Here is a 16,126-nt window from a genome sequence, read left to right on the forward strand (position 1 = left end):
TATCAGAAACCTCAAATGCAGTCCAATTGTAAAACCTGGAATCATTTGATCTTCAAATCACTGGTTAAAACTGCATCGGCTTTCAGCTATTCAAGAGCTGACTATCTAAGCTGTGAATTATCAAGGTCCCCTTTTCTCCCTGGTTCTCTCTTTGGCTGTTTACCATGTGGTTCTTTTACTACTGGGTCACAGGTGCACTGACAGATAGGCAGGACTCCTCGAGGAAATGACATCCCAATCTGACAATTTTCCTGCATCCCTAAGAAGTTGTGGATGGGTGGAGGTTGAAAGTGTTGATTAAATTAGGGCTTGGAATTACCTGTGGATTTTAATTACCATTTCTACCACTGTCCCAATGTCCGCCGTCTCCCCACCGCCACGCTCTCCTGTAGCTCTAATGAGACACTTATCAGATGCTATTTTTGTTTGTTAGTTATCTTTGCTCTGCATACGGTCTTCCCACGGAAACTGTGTTCTCCTTCTCTAGTGTCGCCCCTGGTGCTTGGCAGACAATAGATCCTCCATAAATAGGTGTGGCTGAATTGAATCACTGTCTATGGTACATATTCAGTGGCCCTTCATGCTTGAAGATGCCAGTGCTAACATGATTATTTCCTATCTTGGATTTCCTATGTCTATTTAGATTTTATCATGCAACATCTCTTCTACAAATACTTAACACTATGTACCAGGCATCATGCTAGATATTAGAGACAAAGATGAATATAATGTGAACTGCCTTCAAGGAGTTAGGAGGTCACAGGGACACTTGACAAATACATATCGCAATGGAGTGTAGCAAGAGCAAGTGCAGGCATATGGACTAGGTATGTTGATGCCACCCGGAAAGGGTTGGTCAATTCTGGAGAATGAGAGCAAGAGTCGGAGAAGATGCTGGAGTGGGAACCCCAAGCGTGAGTTGGATTTAGGCAATGGCAAGAGGGACAGGGAGACGTTCAGCATCAGAACTGTGAATCTTTCGGGAGGGAGCAATGCACAAGCATTCTTTACATACTGGGCATTCATTTCTTCCCTGATAAGAGGACCCTAGTTTTGTATCTGGGATCATCTCAAGGTGTTCCTCCTCCACACCTGGGCTCATGAGCCCATCACGGTCATTCTTTCTCTCTTCCTCAGAGGTTGGTATAGTGTGGGCATGTGACCACATTCTGATCAATGAAGTCCAAGGGAGAAGTCTGCTCAGGGATTTCTGTATGGACAAAAAAAAAAAAAGACAGAGTCTTGCTAGGAGAAAGCTAGCCTTCCCCTCCTTGTCTTGAAAACAGATATGATGTTCCCAGTTGTGGCAGCTATCTTGTGACAGCAGAAAGATATTAAGAGCCTGGAGGGGCTCTTTGACAGTAACAGCGAATAGCAACCAACACTAGCAACTGGGCTCCTTTTTGCACAAGAAAAGATTAACCTCTACTTGCCTATGCTCTAAGTAATTAGGGTTTTTTTCCCTTACAGCTAAACATGTCATAACCAATTTATGCAGCTTCTGTAAACTATTTTGCACAGGTCTCCCCAGTGGGTATCAATGGGATCACGACTAATACCCCCTGAATTTTTCTGCCTGATTATGCCTACCTGGCATAACTCTAGGATTCAACCCCTTCCTCCTTCCATCTCTCCAGTCATTCTGGGGAGTCCCCAGGGGGAATATCTTTGAGAATGTAGCTTCTTCCCTGATCCTCTCTCTCCTCCCTTTGATGCAAAGAGAGTGAGAAAGCTCTCCTCTCGGACTCTCTGTCTCACGCTGTCACTAATCCACAAGGCGATGCAAAGGCCCTGAATGTCATCAGTTTTTGAACATGGTATACCTTCTAGCTCCTGACTACCCTGCTCTCTATTAAGGAATGTCTGAGGATAGGAAGCATACTAATTTCATCTACTTTCCTTTGTGTCTTTCCATAGAAGGCTAGCATCCATCGCCTCCGTTAGACAGAACAAAACAGCAACAAACATCTGCAGGCTTATCAACCTGTGCCAATAGATGCTCCAGAGTTCAGATTAGCTGGCCCCATGCAGCTACTCTTCACCTAGCTCAGCCCAGAGCCCAGTCACATGTGCACATGAAGAAATGGAGGACATAATATTGCAAAAATGGCCAGGCAGGGACCTTATGTATCAAGCTAAGAAATATAAGCTGTCTCCTCTAAGTCAGGGCTTCCCAATGTGTGTTTCATAAAGTATGTTGAGATACTACCCTGCTCTCTCAGCCCTTGGGACTGTTGGGTGGAACCTGACAAAGAAAGCTCCTAGGCTGTTCACCTCCAGCAGCCAGTGCCCTTGTTTGGTGTAGGAAGGTGTTGCCAAGAAGAGTGGGGCCGGATGAAGCCATGGTATAAAGCAATTGGGAAACAATGGGAGTCACTGAAGTATTTCTAACAGGAAGTAATCCCATCAGCTTTCATTTTGGAATACAATGAAAGGGCAGTGTGAAGGTTGGGTTGGAGGAGGTGGGCAACGAACCTGGGACCAGGAACACCAGTCTCGCCTAAAACAGCCTAGTGCTGAAGTGATGAGAGGCCAAGCTAAGGAGTAGGAAGGACAGAACAGAGAGGATCTGGGAAATAAGAAATCTTATAACGAGAAATCAAGCCCATGATACGAATTAGTGGGCTTACTGGTTGATTAAATATAGAAGGTGAAATAAGCATCTAGGATGATTTCCACCTTCTGATTTGAAAACCTGGATGCACAGTGGTGTCACCCAATAAGACTAGGAACCTGCAGGGAAAAGGTATGGAAGAAAATTGACTTCAAGTAAGTATAGAATGTCCAAGGGAAATGGCCAGTAGGCATTTAGACATACAGATCTAAAGTTCAAGGCCTAATGTTCAGAGATGAAGAAATCACATTTGTGTAGATATCTTAGAGCCATCAGCAAATAAGCAGTGATGGAAGCTTGTGTGCATTGGTGATACTGACCAGGGAGAATACTGCAGGGATGAGAGGGTGCCAAAGACAGAAGAAGGGACTGATGTCAAGAGTGATGACCAAGCGTTAGCTGAGCACTCAGTCCTGGTGAGCCTCAGCAGTCAGTCCCTCTCTCTCTCCCCTCCACCCCGCCCCCATCTCTATCTCATTCAGGACTTTTCTGCTAGGCAGAGGGCAAAGCCACTGCTAGCCCCAGATTAGCCACGCCCATAAAAAACCTCTTTTCTCCCATCATTTCTATAATAATTCCTGTAAAGAACTCCAGTTGACTTTGCTAGAATCACATGACCCATCCTTAGACCAAACCTACAGGGCACTTGGATTGGCCAGACCCATGTCATATGCCCCTGTATGGCTGGAAGGAAGGTACAGCCTCTTTCTCAGAAGAACAGGAATGGTAAACCTCTCTGGGAAGATAAAAATAGTTATCATGGTCACCTACACATCTACATTTTTAAAGGTAGGAGGAGAAAGCAGAGCCAATAAAGGAGGCAGAAAGTTGACATGTCAGAATAGATCAGCAGCTTTTCAGAGGCCAAGATCTGTGTCTTATCTGTGTTCTTTATCCCCCACTATTTAGCACCTGGCCCTGTGACTATAATCAACAAATGTGTATGGAATGAATTCATAGATGTGACACATGAGAAGTAGTGGGGATTTGTAAAAGACATGACAGAGACCAACACCCAGAAATCTAATTTGGACAATACACAAGAGCACATTTTTAAAGTAGCTGGCCACCATTGACAGATAATAACAGAGTCTCTCAATCTTTTTCATGATTTGGATAAAGGCACCACATCAGTTTAAACCAAAATAGTCACAGATGAGAATTTGATTTGGGGAGTGTCTTATGGAAATTAGATGGTGTTGTTTTAAAGAGTGTTCATTTTATTTCTCTGTTCTAGGGCTGACTGTAATTTCATGCTGCATTTGCAAGCCTGCAGGCAGACACCTTAATTACTATGGATGCCAGATAGAAAGAGGAGTGCTAATCAAACCTTTATTAATCGGTGACACGCTTCCAACTTTCAGGAGCAGATGCTAGGGAGGAATGAATGTTTGTAAACCACGGTACCCACCAACTCCCCTCAGGTGTGGATTTTTTTTTTCTTAAATCAAGTACCTTTTACATCCACTAGGGGGAATCCTAGCGTGCTTCAAAGTCTGCCTTTTTCTATGCTTAGTAGAACGACATACCTATGAAAACTTGTCTGTTAACGGGTGTGTCCCTTCTGCTCTGGAAGGGCTCCGAGATCTAGCATATTGTCATATTTTTCATACAGATGAGAGAATGTCATTGAAGATATGTTAAAGAAACTCAGTTGCTCAAATTTCCAGTGGATTTAGAAGAAATCTATCTCAGAGAAAGTTTTCCGTGTAAACAGAAGTTTCTACCGGGGAAAAGAGGGTAATTATTTGTCAGAATCTTCACTTACTAAAAAATAGAAAACACTATGTCTGTGCCTTTGCAATTTTAAGGAGCTTAATTTTAAATACCTGTTAGGCGCTGGTGCGATCTTTATGCTCAGTGGAGTTCTTAAAGTATTATTGGCACTCAGTTGATAATTATTATAATTATTGTAGGCTTGCCTGACATAATTACAGTATAAGATGCTTCGCTTTTCAGTATAAAGCCATTTTCAAACAAAGTTTGAAAGGTGCTGTAAATTAACAAATAAATCAAAAGCTGTGTTCAGTGGTTGCTCCTCCATGTTGTCAATAATATTTTTGGTGGCAAGGAGTTGTTTTCTCCTTTTATTCTCTTTCTCTGCAGAGATAATCAATTCATGAATTGGTAAATATGCATTGTGCAGATGCCAAGTTTTGTCATTGTATGTGGGACTGTGGGTACCTCAAAGAAAGACCCCTGACCCTAAAAAGTATGGAGCCTTTACACTACAATTCAACTGACATTTATTGAATACTGACTCTGTGTAAAGCCCAGTAATCTGCACGAAAATAACACCATTGGTCTTGCTCATTGCAATAACCCCAGCCCGCCACACATACCTAGCACATAGTAGGTTCTCAGGAAGTATCGTTAAAAAGATGGGAGTGAGTTAATGAACAGAAAGTTTGAGGAATACGGGGAATGTGGAGATAAACTGAGTAAGACGCCCTCCCTGATCTCAAATAAATTAGATTAAGTGAAGAGCTATACACACAAACAATGTGTAGTGCATGATGTGAGTCACCAGATTTAAATGCTGTGAACTTACCGATAAAGTGCTCTTCAAGTTCAGAGCAGGGAATTCAGAACCAAGTGGAGGAGTTGGTCCCGTTATACAAATTCAACAGGCGAGTTCAGTCACACTGCTAGAACAGAGCCTGGCGTGGAGCAGACACTATTTCATAATAAATGAATGGGCCCTTACTGTACATGGGTCCTAGGGACACAAAGATGAGCTAGTACTTCATTTGTAGTTTTATTTTTTAATTGGGAGCTTATCGTCTAGTAGAGGCATTCCAGAACAATTTAAAGGAAGAATCCCAGGAGCAAGTGGCTTTTACACTGGACCATAGTGGATAAGTAAGAGTTCACAAAGCTGAGAAGATGGAAAGGGTATTTCTGATGAAATGTACAGCAAATGCAAGGGCACCGGTGCTTGAAAGAGCCTGGCTCATTTAAAGAAGCATGAAAATCCCACTGCTAACAACAGGAGACAGTACCAAGTATATTCTTAGCTCTTAGCATAAGCCCCTACATATGAAAGTCCTCTAATAAATACCTTTTTTTCCTTTTTTTGCCAGATATAAAGTCCTTAAACATTGGCCAATGTGGTTAGAAACTTATTTGTATACCCCAGTGACTTCAAATATTTGATAAATGCTTAGTTGAACTCAATTTTTTTTATTATACTTTAAGTTCTGGGGTACATATGCAGAACGTACAGGTTTGTTACATAGGTATACATGTGCCATGGTGGTTTGCTGCATCCATTCTCCCCATCATCTCCATTAGGTATTTCTCCTAATCTTATCCCTCCCCAATCCCTCCACCCCCAATATCCCTCCCCTAGCATCTCCCACCACCCACTGACAAGCCCCGGTGTGTGATGTTCTCCTCCCTGTGTCCACGTGTTCTCATTGTTCAACACCCACTTATGAGTGAGAACATGCAGTGTTTGGTTTTCTGTTCTTGTGTCAGTTTGCTGAGAATGATGGTTTCCAGTTTCATTCATGTCCCTGCAAAGGACATGAACTCATCCTTTGTATGGCTGCATAGTATTCCATGGTGTATATGTGCCACATTTTCCTTATCCAGTCTATCTTTGATGGGCATTTGGGTTGGTTCCAAGTCTTTGCTATTCTGAACAGTGCCACAGTGAACATATGTGTGCATGTGTCTTTATAATAGAATGATTTATAATCCTTTGGATATATACCCAGTAATGGGATTGCTGGGTCAAATGGAATTTCTATTTCTAGGTCCTTGAGGAATCGCCACACTGCCTTCCACAATGGTTGAACTAATTTACACTCCCACCAACCGTGTAGAAGTGTTCCTATTTCTCCACATCCTCTCCAGCATCTGTTGTCTCCTGATTTTTTAATGGTCGCCATTCTAACTGGCTTGAGATGGTATTTCACTGCAGTTTTGATTTGTATTTCTCTAATGACCAGTGATGTTGAGAATACTTGTTGTTTTTAACAATAATGATGGTAAGAGTCAAAAGATGAGCACAGGTTTTAAGTGCTGGACAAGTGTGAAGCTGAAAGAGTTATCTTGGCCAGTAGGGGCTGCTCACTGGGGTCGGTTTATGGGCAACATCTTTGGGCTTTGCATGCTGAGGCCCCAGAACCCTCCATACAGCAGGAAGGCTCTTTCCAGCAGCCTGCTACCACGGCCTGTTTTGTTTCATCTACACATTCTATTCAACAACAAAACAGCCAGAGAAATGTGCTCACAATCGCTACCATCAGTTTAACTCCTATTTCTTTAAGGCCCCTCTTTTTTTTTTTTTTTGAGTCTTGCTCTGTCACCCAGGCTGGAGTGCAGTGGCACAATCTCAGCTCACTGCAACCTCCACCTCCTAGGAGGTTCAAGTGATTCTCTTGCCTCAGCCTCTCAAGTAGCCGGGACTACAGGTGCGCGCCACCACGCCCAGCTGATTTTTGTATTTTTAGTAGAGACTAAGGTTTCACCATGTTGGCCAGGCTGGTCTTGAACTCCTGACCTCAAGTGATCCGCCTGCCCTGGCCTCCCAAAGTGCTGGGATTACAGGCGTGAGTCACTGCGCCCAGCCAAGGTGCCTCTTTTCATGCCTTCAATGCTAACTGCACCCTTCCTACAGGCACTTGAGCGTCACTTCCGTGGGTCCTTCCTGAACTAGGTAAAATGTGGTTTCATGAATCACATTTTGTCTTTTGGATTTTAGTTTGGTCACTCTCATGCACATACAACCAGCAATGGTTTTTGAATACCTTTCACTCACAATAAAATCTCATAATCCCAGTATCATTAACAACGCATAGCCTGGTCACAGAGGCCGAATGTCTAGCTGAAATGATAGGACTTGTACCTAGAAAAGGAATTACACTCCTGCCATTAGTGTTCTTGGCTTTGTACTGTCTGTGACCCTTAATCTAATTTCACATACACCCCCACACACGTCCTGATAGTTCACAGCATTCGTGGGGTACACATTCAATGGGCAGCAAATAGCATTTAGTAATGAAGCTTTAGTAATGCTTGCCTATGCTCAAAGTCTGGCTTTTGCTATGGTATATTTCTTAAAGCACTATACCCCCAAATTCCATATTTAATAAAAATTCTTCCCTTCTTTGAAAGGACTTCCCAAGGACAGGGGCAATTTTGCCATCTGCCATCCTGCTTCATATCTTCTATTTGCTTGTAATATTTACACCAACTTGTTTTCTTGATCACTTTCTCACCTCTTTGAAAGTACCTGCCCCTGAATCTGCTGTTCTTCCTCCTTTATTGCAGTTCTTGAAAACCCTCCCACTCCAGCCTACTGTTGTTACTTTCTGACCTATTCCTTATGCCATTTGGAAATCACAGATCTGTGTATCTTCTCCTTCCTCCTTCTCCTTCTCCTTCTCCCTCCCCACTCCCCTCCCTCTCCTCCTCCCCCTCCCCTCCCCCTCCTCCTCTCCCCCTCTCCCTCTCCTTCTCATTCTCCTCCTTCTCCTTCTTCTCTTCCTCCTCCCTTCCTTCTTCCTCCTTCTCCCTTCCTTCTTCCTCCCTCCTCCTCCTCCTCCTCCTCCTTCTTTTTGAGACAGGCTCACTCTGTTACCCAGGCTGGAGTGCAGTGGCATGATTTTGGCTCACTGCAACCTCTGCCTCCTGGGTTCAAGCAATTCTCCTACATCAGCCTCCCGAGTAGCTGGGATTACGGGCCATGTTGGCCAAGCTGGTCTTAAACTCCTGACCTCAAGTGATCCACCCACCTCGGCCTCTCAAAGTGCTGGGATTACAGGCTTGAGCCACTGTGCCCAGCCTGGTTTTCTTATAAGAAGAGGAAACCTGGACACAGATATGTACAGAGGAAGGACCATGTGAAGATACTGAGAGAAGATGGACATCTACAAGCCTCAGAAGAGACCAGCCCTGCCAACACCTTGATCTTGGACTTCCAACCTCCAGACCTGTGAGGAAATAACTGTGATACTTTGTTAATGGCAGTCCTAGCAAACCCGTACTAATACTAATAATGCTGAGTTAACACAGCATTAGAGTCCTGGTAATAATAATGGTAATCATAATGTTTTTTATTTACTGAGCAACTTCCTGTGTGCCAGGCATTGTGCTAAATGCTTTACACATATTATCTCATTCAATACGCATGAAAATCCCCCATGATGAATGCTATTTTTTCAAACCACGGTGAGGATGCTGAGGCTCAGATAGCTCAAGCCTGCGTAGTTACTGAGTGGTGCACAGGGTCTGGAACCTAGGCCTGGCTGGGATCACTGCCAGCCTCCAAAGTCTTTGTACAAAGAAAAAGGCGCCACTTCCTTTGGGAACATCCAGCCCCAAGCCAGGGTGCAAGATTTGGTAAACAGAAAACAGGCTGGGTTTTAGTTCCTCATGCCCCTTGGCTGCGTGCCCTTGTGCAGGCCTAAGTTCCTCAGGGTGGCCCTCGTTGAGGCCTGAGCTCTTAATCATGACACTGGAGTTCCCAGTGGGCCAGGGTGGCTAGGGGTAACACCATCACCACCATCGAGGTAGGATTAGTTGGGCACATAAGAGACTGTGAGTGCTGGCAAGGCAAACCTTACCTCCCTCACGGCTGGGAATGAGATACGTAGGAGCCCAGGTCCATGAGTTCTGGGACCCAGGTGGGTGGGCTTCCAGCGGTCACACAGGACAACCAAAAGGGACCCTTGACTTAGGCCAACTCTGCTGATTGCTAACTGGCCTCAGAACAGTTCCGTGTCCAGTCCTCAGTCAGCAAGAAATCCAGTTGGCCAGGATTGTGCCCCTAGGATCACACACCTGTCCTTTCATCACCATCCCCACCAGGCCTCCTCCTCCTCCCACCAAATCAGAGAGACTGAGAAATGCATCTTTGACCATTTGGCTATGAATGTAAGCGTGCCTGTCCTCAGAATTAAAGTTCCTGAATGTTCCAAATTTGCCGCTTTCACGGTAGGGAAAAAACAGGCCTCTGACAGCGTAAATATTTAATCACCATTAAGAATGTCCAATAAATGGGGGGAATCAGGTTTCAAATTGACTGATTCAGATGTCATAGCAGGGTAAAAATAAAGTACCCTCTAAAAAAGTAGCATCTTGGGGGCAGGGGCAAGATGGAAGACAGCGTGTGATGACCTCTCAGGCCCAGCCAGGCACTGTGCTTGGGGTAAGTGTGGCAGCCACTGTTCACTCTCTGAAGGCTCCTGCACTCCCCACCCCCCACCAGGGCAGCTGGGCAGGGTAATGCCCTGGGTAATGGAGAAGCCGAGCCAGGCTGGGGATCCTGTCCTGTAGCCGGACCAACACAGTGCCTGACGGCAGACAGCCCCACTCGGAGGATGACAGCGGTGACGGGGAGCACTGGCGAGACAGCATCATCCCTGTGGGAACCGATTACCAGGCCGTAATTCCGGAGTGCAAGCCTGAGAGCCCCGCACACTGCAGCAGCAAGGAGCGGAAGGGATGCTGGTGTGGTCACCCAACCACTGCGTGTCAGATGCCAAGCTTGGCCGGTAGTACATTGTGACGGCCAAGGAGAAGCATGGAGACAACATTGAGCAGGTGCTGGGCATGCTCCTGAGGCATAAGCACAATGTGGAGAAGTCCCTGGCCCACCTGGCCACCTTCACCACGCTCCCTGACAAGTGGACGGTAGAGGACAAGGTGCTGTTTGAACAGGCCTTTGGCTTCCATGCCAAGTGTTTCCAGTGGATCCAGCAGATGCTGCCTGGCAAGTTGATTCCCATAAAATAATATCTTATTTTTAAAAAATATTAAAATAGCTTTTTTGTTTTAAGTATTACTACTCTTGGAAGAAGATCCGCAGCTGAACCAGCGTGATGGACAGACAGGCCCAGAGGCTGGGGGGCCACAAGGACAAAGGAGACAGTGATGAGCTCAAAGAGGGTTGAGGAGGTGTGAGGGAGGGAAAGCCTGATGCTGGAGACCCCAAGAGAGAGGTACAGAGCACAAAGCTGATGAACAGCAGCCTGCATCAAGCCCTGGAGGCGGCATTGACCCCCTCCGCCCCCTGGAGGCCAACACCAATTCAGCTCCCGCTGCACCACAGATGAGCAGCTTTTGGCTGTCCAGGCCATCTGTAAGTATGGCAGAGACTTTGCAGGTATTGCAGCGGTGATTGGAAACAAGACGCTGACCCAGGTGAAGACCTTTGTGAGCTACCGGTGCTGCTTCAGTCTGGAGGAGGTGCTGCAAGAATGGGAGGCTGAACAGGATGGGGTCCCTGGAGGCGCAGTTTCCATGGAGGAGGCTAGGAGAGGAGCTCCCTTAACAGCCCCAGCTCTAGAGGAAGATGATGAGGTCCCGATTACATCGGTCTCCATGTCTGTGCCCTGATCAGTGCCCCCGGTGCTACCCCCCTCTACCTCCCACCTCGCTGTCCCAGCTGCCTCATTGCTGAGGCTACCTTTGCCCATGGCTCCCACTCTGCTCCGACAACCATCCCCACTGCAGCAGGGTGCTTCCTCCAGCCCCAGCTGGCCCCCAACCAGCCCCCACCGACTCTCATCTGCCCCACTCTGGCTGCCTCCCACTATAATGCCTGTCCTGGCCCTCAGCCCCCACCCACCCTGATTGGAGCCCCTCTGGAGCCCTTAGGCCCTCACTCTGAGCCCTGAGTCCTCCACCAACCACAGGATCCAGGACCCCTTTGCTGGACATCCCCAGGCATCTCTTGTGCCACTGAGGACAGAAGGGACTAGGGCTCTTGCTGGGTCTTCCCAAGACCCAGAGCTGCCGACAGCCCAGCCCGGACCTGTGGGTTCTGCCTGTGTTCCTGCTAGCTGGGCCGGGGCTCAGGTAACTCTGAGCTGGCCTGAGGGCACTTTTGCTTCCTGGCTGGGAGGGGAATAGCTGCCTCCTAGTCTGCTGGGGCTTGGCCTCTGGGCCCTGCCCTTTGTGTGTCAAGGGCAGTGACCTTAGCTTGCGGGGTGGGGAGAGGACAGTTGGGTGTGCTGGCTGTTCTCATTCCTCTTTCCCTTCTTTTAGTAGTAAATCTGGGGTGAGGTGGGGAGGGGGCTGCAGGGGGGAGGTGGGCAGAGGGGCCTTACAGCAGCAGAGGCTGGAAGGGAGGCTCTGTCTTCAGGGGCCAGCTGGGAAATGCTAAGGCTCTGAGGGTGCCCACCAAGCTCATCTTCCAGAAGCTTGGAGAAATGGGGGTTGGGAACTTAGGAAGACATAAATTTATTTTTCAACATTTTTTAAAAATTAAAAAAACTAAAAAAAAGTAGCATCTTTAGAGGGTCTCCATCTCTCCTACATAGCCCTCCTTGAGTATAAAGGAACCGAAAGCATCCAGTTTATCTCTTCATTATTAGTAGCAGGTGGGACAGGGTGAGATCTGGAGATGAGGAAGTATAGCAATCTCTTAATAATCCTGCTTTGTAATGATGAATATCAATGAAATTTCTCAACTTTATGGAAGGGACTGCTGGAGTTCAGACTTAAGGAGAAACGTCTAAAAAGGAAAAAGCGGTGCGCTTGGTTTTGTGTCTTGTTTGAAAATATATTTCAAACGTTCAGCAGAATTTGAGAGATCATAACCACCTTCTGCCCCCACCACCTTCTGAACCCTTAGTCCCCAGCAGTTCTGATTTACTTTCAAGATTCTTTTAGTTTTATGTTTTAACTGAAAAAAAAAAAAATCCTACCCAGCCAGGTTTCTATCTGTCTGTATCACCAGGTTGAATTTAGTGTAGGAAAGCCTGTGCAAAGAGAATAAAAATGTAGCTTTTTTCCGTTGCCAGATTCAGGGGAACCAACCATTTGGAAACAAAGGAGTTCCACTTTGACTAGCCGCCTCTCTGCTTTCCATCAGTGGACAAACTGAATGCACAGCTTTAAACATCATTTGGGGTCACCTCTAGATCCATGTTTGGAGGTACATTGGTTTGTTAGTTATGATTCTGGCAGGAAACAGGTGACACATGCAAACAGATACATTCATGGAGGGACCACGGCTGAGGTATGCCGGGATGAAGGGAGACCAGTGGACCAGCCACAGCAACAGTCATGGAATCCCACAGGCCTACAGAGGAGGACTGGGAGTGGTTACTGGGCCCACAGAAGTGTACTGGGCCCACAGTGCAGCTGTAAGAGAGGACTGCCCACAGGAGCCTTTGAGAGGGACACAGCCACAAAGATGGGCAAGGAGGGAGCTAGGAGAATAAACATTCAAACTTCACCCTAGCTGTCCACCTCTGGATCTCCGGCTGGGACTTCCCATGGGCTGAATCCAACCAGAAGCCAAAAGGCAAGGGTGATGTCCGTAAATGTCAAACTTCTGGGTCTACAACAAAAGGGGGAGGAGTGGGAAGTGGTCTGCAGGGAGAAGAGACTATTCAGCACAGATGGGGAAGAAGACATAAATAGGAAGGACTAGGGAAGGAGTAGAAGAGATTGTGGTGATATGGGTGTGGACTTATTCCAAGCACAACAGGTTGTATGTAATAAAGAGGTACTGATTTTTGTATGACAGTCAAACCTCAATGAAGGCTTTGAAAAAAAAAAAAAAACACAAAAAGAATAGGAGCAGGAGGGCGAGGCAAACATTAGGTCTTTTATGAACTTTGGATTTGGGATTCTGTGTGTGGGGCTGAGCGCCTGACAGATGCTGTTGTGCTGCCATATTCCCAGGGCTTCCCCAGGATGGGTAATGAGCGGGGCTGCCCCGACCCTGGGGCCCCACACCCAGCTTCCCGACAGCAAAAGCCCATGCTCAGAGCTGATATTGGTTGCTTCCTCCCCACCCTGGTGGGACTATTTTCTAGGGAGTGGCAAGGACATAAGAATGAGAAGGCACACCAGCTTGGTGGAGAGCATCAGAGGGCTCACTGCGAAGTCCAGCAACTTTATTCTCAGCTCAGAGCGTCTCCCCACCAGAATCTCAAGGAAGTGGAAGTACAAGTGGCTGTGAAGTTATCTGTGTGTTTATCTTATCTTCTGCTATTCATTTCAAGAGTTGGAGTTATTATTAATATGAAGGCCTGCTTTCTGGCAGCTCTTCTCTTAGAATGGGCTTATGCCAAGCTGCCAGTTATCAGAGGACTCAGAGCCTAGGATTATGCTGACAGCGAGTCTCAGAGCTGTGATAGGAGGGCAAAGACATGGGAAACAACGTATTAAAGAGGGATCAGCATTTTGTGTCTAGTCCTTGATGCCCCCTTGGCTCCTTATTTCCGAAGAACAGCAAGGACAATACAAGCAGGGACAGACTGGAATCTCGTAAATATCAGAGAAAAGCTTGATTTTCAAGAGACTGCTCAAGTTACAGAGATTTCCCAAATCTGAAGAAGTAATTACCTGATGAGTTTGCATACTTCATGCAGGGTGAACTCCAGCCGGCCTACAAAAACACTGATGGCTGGTGATTTACCATATTTTGCTTTCAACCAATAATAGTCTCAGATTCTTAACCACGGATGGTTTTGGTGCATGTTTTGGAGAAAAGGCTTGAAACTTCATGACGCTGAACACACTGCCTGGAAAGTGAGGGCTGGAATGCTAAGGTGATGTCCTAGACTCCACAGTCTCTAAAGCATATCTGACATTTTGTGTCCTTTCAATAGGCAATAGCTCATCCATCGCTAAAGCAGAGCATAGGGTCTTATTTAGCTTAAAGAAAGTCATTGGACTTTGCATCAAGAATCATTTTCTTGTATGTTTCACTCCACTCTCCCATCCGCATTTGCACTCTGCTGGTGAATGACCATGAGCTATTAAATCATGACATGGAAAAAGATGACAGCTGTAAAGGTGGGAGTGACCCCAAGTCACACCTACTGAAGGACCACCACAAGCCTTCCTGACTTTAAACCATGGCGGGGGGCACTATTGCCAAGCATAAGAATGCTCAGCAATTGTCTAGGGCCATGTTGGGTGAGCAGAGAGGATGAGACATGGAGTTCCTTCAGCCACGTCTTAACTATGCCATGCCAGAGAGACTTTTCATGTTGATTGAACTGTGTCCAACTTGTCTCTCAGCACCAATGTGAACTTACTAAACAGCTCTTCCTCTAATCTTCTTTCAACCATCTACTCATCAGCAGTCTAGAAAGGAGGCTGGCTCATTTCTTTTTCCTGTCAGCCACCAAAAGGGCCTGCCAAGTCATGCTACAGACCACTGTCAGATAAAAAAAAAAAAAGAAGAAAATCAGAAACAAAACTGAAGTACCGTGATAGCCATCTTGTGACTGTGACCAATTGCCGACTGAACAGTTCTTAATGTCCTGAGCCCCAGCAGGAAACCACTGAATCTATAAAGTCCTGTCCACCAGAAGTGAGTCTGATTGTGGATGGCCTGGTTAACCCAGATTGCCTTCGGTGCCTGAGGGAGTTGATATTTTCTCATGATGAAGATTTTCCCATCTAGTGAAAGCTGCTGGGAATCGAACTGAACTGCCTGTTTCCGTGGTAGCGGGCCTCTGTCTGGGGGATAAATCTGCACCATCTTCTTTTTTTGGGTTTCAGCCAGTTGTGTTACAAGGAGTTCCAAAACGTGCTGTAAGTGACACCCAACAAGATGGGCTCGGCCAGTTGGAGAGGGAAGCTTTGTCACCAAGGGGACTTGCACCCCTGGGCCAGACGGTGGTGTCCAAGAGAAAGTGATCAAAGAGATACAGAACTCACATGCCTAAATATTTATTTCAGTTGTTCGTATTTCCCACACTTTTCAAATGTGAACTTGTGTCCTGAAGGTGGAGCTTTAGTACACAAGAAAGCTGGGAAGGGGCAAACATGTTTGTACAAAATGGGGGTAGAATCAGCAAAGAATGCATTTATATGCGTCCTCATCGCCTACGTTTTTCATGCCAAAAAGTTAGCACAGATTCTGATTTCTTTCACCGTAGGAGTCTGCATACAATTAAATGGGAGAAAAAGAAGCCCACTCTTAAGAGTGGGGCTTATGGTCCCAGTAGAATGGCAGGGAACTGTGGCCATCAAAGCCATTTATACTTCTTGTGGGTAGTGTTTTTAAGATGTTGTTTCTTTTTCAAAATGAAGCAGCAATGAATTGGGTAGTGATCAAAATGCCGCACCACAGAGTGCGTTTAATCCAAATAGCTTCCAAGATGGTCTGTGACTGATTGTACCAACACTACCGGACTTAGAGGAATGACCTGGTTACCAGTGAAGTCAAACTATCTCTGGAATGGAACTGAACTATTGCTTCTCAGCACATAACGACACTGCCACCGCCAGTTCGCGGAGCCAGTGAAGGTCACTGAGTTCTGCATCAGTCACAGGGAAAGCTGTCAAAACACCAGTGCGTAAAAATCCCCTACTATGCTGTGGAGGGGGTCTCTGAGCTTCGGATGAGGTCTTTAAAATACTGCTTTTCCCAATTCCAGCGGTGCAAAAATTCTAAAAGCATTCCAGGAGGGCAGGGAGTAGGGGAAGCCTGATATTTTGGAGCAGGTGAAACATCTGACTTGTCTTGCCTGAGATGTCCTGATTCACAACAACTGGGTACTTCAGGCCTTTCCCCTTCTTCCTCCCCTC

General features: G+C 46.2%; 1 long non-coding RNA gene and 1 pseudogene across 1 annotated transcript in view; both read left to right on the forward strand.

Annotated features, from left to right (window-relative positions):
* Positions 1 to 5,646, forward strand: part of LOC118144305 (uncharacterized) — a 33,479-nt gene extending 27,833 nt beyond the window's left edge. The window contains exon 4 of the long non-coding RNA XR_004728969.3: positions 3,852 to 5,646. This is a non-coding gene — a long non-coding RNA (uncharacterized LOC118144305). The remainder of the gene's footprint in view (positions 1 to 3,851) is intronic.
* Positions 5,647 to 6,010: 364 nt separating this feature from the next.
* On the forward strand, positions 6,011 to 11,795 carry LOC100396575 (REST corepressor 2 pseudogene; annotated as a pseudogene).
* Positions 11,796 to 16,126: the final 4,331 nt, after the last annotated feature.

This window comes from Callithrix jacchus, chromosome 9 (assembly GCF_049354715.1).
Source record: "Callithrix jacchus isolate 240 chromosome 9, calJac240_pri, whole genome shotgun sequence".
Taxonomy (NCBI): Eukaryota; Metazoa; Chordata; class Mammalia; order Primates; family Cebidae; genus Callithrix; species Callithrix jacchus.